The following is a 4,561-nucleotide window of genomic DNA, read 5'->3' as shown; positions in this document are numbered from 1 at the left end:
TACATACATACATACATACATACATACATACATACATACATACATACATACATACATACATACATACATACATACATACATACATACATACATACACACACACGTACACACACTCAGAATGATAAGGACAAAATGGACACATATACACATACACACTAGTGGTGGGCAAAATCCTGATAACCTATCTGGATAACCGGACAATTCTCAATGAAACGTTGTTGAATTCAGTCTGTTATACTCCCTTTCCTAACCGTTTGTCGAAGTGGTTCAAACCTATTTTCCGAAGCGGTTCATAACACATCTAATTGCCGAAGAGATGCACTAACATCCCGGGTTTTGCTAAAGCGACTCATTGCCCAGCCCTAATACACACACATACACTCACGCGCACATACGCACACACGCACATACAAACACACACACACATACTTATACATACGAGGGCTCTCGTGGACTCTAATTTAAGGTGTTCGTCTCTCATTCAATAGGTCTCGGGTTCGAATCCGGACAGCGACTGACATTTTTCTTCGACAAAACTGTCTCCTTTCACCTCCTTTCCTGCTCTGTAGCAATGTTCTGTCGTCTGCTTTCAACTCTACTTTCTGTCCCCACTCCCTCACCTCCTTTGCCACCTCCTCTAGGCTCCTGGCTTTTTCTGCAGCCTTTCTACTGCTACTCCTTGGCTCCTTGTTACTGCTGTCTTTCAGCCATACCCCTGATTTTATGGTAGGAAAGATCTTGACCTAGCCTTCTCGGACTAGGGCGTAAAATCTTGGAGGTTCCATGTACAAGACGCGCACGTTAAAGATTCCTTGGTGGTCCAAAATCGATAAGAATAGGCTTCGGCCACCACTCGGGCAAAATTCAAAATATCTTACCAACTAAAAATGTTTAATGTGTCCCGCGCGCTCATATAAACTTATGCATTTGCGAACGCCGTAGAATGCTTTCCAAAAAAGCAAAACAGCAACATAGCACATACTTACATAAGACAGACAGACAGACAGACAGACAGACAGACAGACAGATAGACAGACAGACAGACAGACAGACAGTCAGACAGACAGACATACCGACATACAGACAGACAGACAGACAGACAGACAGACAGACAGACAGACAGACAGACAGACAGATCCGGAGGTTCTCAATTTCTTTGTGACGCAAAATACAAACTCATAGCTGAGTCCCCTATGTACGACAAATTTGTTTTGTGAACATTCTTGTACCAAATACGTCAAAGCTGAATGCAATTATGTACATAATATTCACATCAGGTTTCATCTTACTCCCATCAGAAAACGTTACCTAGTCCACAAGGTTGTTGATGTGAGATTACTTTCTTTGCAGAATAAAACATAAGGTGGTGTATTCCATCTTAGGATACTCTGGGGAAACATTACGAGAAAGAGAGGAAAGAAGGAAAGAGGACAAAAATAGTGCAACGGTGTGACTGGAAGTAAGGAGGGCTGCCTGGTGAGAATAAAAAAATTACGCAACCGGTATACTGGAGAAGAAAGACTGAAGTGGGATATCATTAAATGCCAGGCATGCGACAGACTTCGGCCAAGGTTCGCCATTCCTTGCTTTTCTCGGATGCTCTAAAAAAAAAAGAAGCTATAATAGTGCCCTGAACTTTTCCTGTCTTCCATCTGTTTAGGCTCTCCAAGTAAGTTGCTCTGGGTCGATCCCTGCCTCGTTTACCTTTAATGTTACCACTAACAGCTGGGTGTTAAGTCCCTTTAGTGTCCCCGAAAGCATACGTCTCTTCGAGATTATTTTTATCAGTGTGTCGCCCACTTGGGCTTCTTCAAGTACCACCTCATTTGGTTTACTTTTTCTTCCTGGAATTTCTCAACAGTCTCAAAGAAACCACATTTCTGTTGCTTCTAAAACATAGGATGTGGCGGGGAAAATGTGTAGGGAGATTCAGGTGGGGGCGGTAGAAAAGATGATTAGGGATGAAGAAATGTAAACACAAAGAAGGAAGGTCTTGTTAGTTAACAGGAGACAGGAGGTTCGCCATAGAAGAGATAATATGTAGGGTAAGAAGAGAGAGAAAAATATGGACTGCGCAGAACGAGGAAGATGAGAAGAGAAGTTAAAAGAGGCTCTACTGGGAAGATAAAGAATACTTGCGAAGTTGAGCCTTCTGCCAAAACTGACAGCATCATCATATAAAGCCAGATCTGAAGCAGACATCGGCGATCATGGTTCTTCAATCATTTCTCCGCTCGTTCGGTTGCTCTCTAAAATCCCATAATATCGTGATGTTTCCCTGCCACCCATCTGTTCAGGTTTTGTTCCAAATACGTTTCCCCCTGGTTCGTTTACTTTTTATTTTTCGAGTGAGAGCAAGCTTTTCTAAGCCTTCAATGTCGAGTCAAGTGTCCTAAAAGCAGCATTTATAGTTTTCTTATTGTTCGTATCAATGAGCGGCTCACGTTGGCTTCTTTCAGTACTACTAAATTTTATTTTACTTTTCATCCTCTGTTGCCGTTAAGCGTCGAGCAGAGAGGCAGTTTTCTATGGTGTTAAGTCCCTTTAGTGTCCCCGAAAGCATACGTCTCTTCGAGATTGTTTTTATCAGTGTGTTGCCTACTTGGGCTTTCAGTACTACCTTGTTTAATTTCTTTTCTGCCCATGTAATTCTCAAAAGTCCCATATCAAAACCCCGTTTCTGTTGCCTCTCTTTCATTTTCACTTTCTTTAGTGATTTTCCAGCATTTAAAGTTTCATAGAAGGGTTGATCACGCAAAGTCTTTTAGAAATCTTATTTTGATTGTTAGTGAGATGTTTCTGTTGTTCAGGATTGGACTCTTTATTGAAGCTATCTTTAGCTCCTGCATTTTGCGACGAGTGGAGCATATTAACGATTCTTCAGCTGCCCATAGACATGCTCAGGATTGACTCATTATGGGAGGTCAAGAGTCATGACAATCTCCCTTACTGACAAGACAATCAGTAAGACTTATCTTCACGCCAACTACCTGGATGTTAGCTTTTGCCAACATTTTCTGACGCCCTGAACGTTGCTCGCCTTCCAAATTTGTATTTCTACAATAACTTGCACCCAGGGGCGGCTCGTGGGGTTAAAAAGTGGACGGGCAAAATAATAATTCAGCTATCGCATGCTGAAGATAGTAAAAGGGCATAGTAAAAGAGACGGAGTATAATTTTAAGATCTGTGGGTTGGTGAGGGAGGACCTCATGCTTTTATTTTTCATTCTTTTTACTTGTGGCTTTGATTTCTAGTACTAACTTTGTTTGTTGGCTAAACATCAATTTTGTTCATCCTGTATTGGAACTGAACACTCAAGTAATAACTTTCAATACTCCACTACAAACCATTCAAAGGCACAACTCATAGGACCATCTCGTTCACCTCCCTCGGGTTCACGGTCACAGAGTCACTTAAAATAGTGGCAAGACCGACAATGAACTAACCACAATTCACTTGAGCACTCTGCTGGATTGCTCCGGGGCTCACATAATTTGGCAAAGAATACCGCCCGGTCTATGGCATTTATTTTTAGACTGCCTACAGCGGGCTATGTTTCGGCACTATTCGGCAGGAGCACATTTGAGATGTGCCGTCTTATTAATATGAATGTACCGCCAAACTCGCTTCGAGTTTTGTCATCGTTTTGGGTTATCCCCAAGAGCGATTTAATAGGTCAGGCTACACTGTTGAATATCCTTTTATGTTTAGCTAAAGTGCGTTGACTTTGACAAGACATAGTAGATGTTTTACGGCTCCGTAGACTCAGAAATGACAATTATGGCGCCAGTGAGCACCTTGTTTTGATGTAACATTTGGCCAGTGTTTGTCTCTGGCTACTTTATTTTATTATTGTGGGTGTTTTACGTAATAAATCATTTTAAAAAATGTATGGCCTCACTGCACGACCGTGCTCTATGGACGAACCGCGCCTGCTTGCACCAGTACTTTTGACCCGTAACATTCTCGCCGTGCACAACGACGAATTCGATTAACCTTTCAGTGGGATTCTTCACTTTTGAAAATACAGTCATCGCTTGACTTAACAAACTTTTAGCCTTTAACTTTACATGTATGAGAGCAGCCATGTTTTTATGTGACGTAATGAATTCAAACATTTAGTAGCGTAAGCGGTACTTCGGTAACATAGGGCTAGTGTGAATTGCTTTTGTGCACCTTTTAAGATTGTAAAAATAGCTTTTATACATTTATAATATTATTATTACTTAAGTTGTAACCGTTTTCATATTTACTTTGGAACTGCTTGACATAGTGTGAAAAACCCTTGGTTACCATTGGGGTCACATTTTAGTTCATTAGACCTATGCATCCTATGTATTTGCTGACAAGACTTTCGTTTCAATAATGCAGGTATTTACATTTTTAGAGGGTGAAGTAAGCGCCCTGGACTTGGAGGTTACTAGAGCGGATCGAAATTGCAATTTCTAAAAAAATGAACCCCAAAACCGCCCTTTAGTTTCTCTCTCTCTCTCTCTCTCTCTCTCTCTCTCTCTCTCTCTCTCTCTCTCTCTCTCTCTCTCTCTCTCTCTCTCTCTCTCA

The sequence above is a fragment of the Aplysia californica genome, unplaced genomic scaffold (genome assembly GCF_000002075.1).
Source record: "Aplysia californica isolate F4 #8 unplaced genomic scaffold, AplCal3.0 scaffold00383, whole genome shotgun sequence".
Taxonomy (NCBI): domain Eukaryota; kingdom Metazoa; phylum Mollusca; class Gastropoda; order Aplysiida; family Aplysiidae; genus Aplysia; species Aplysia californica.
The sequence above is the reverse complement of the archived record's forward strand: the minus strand, read 5'-3'. Positions refer to the sequence as shown.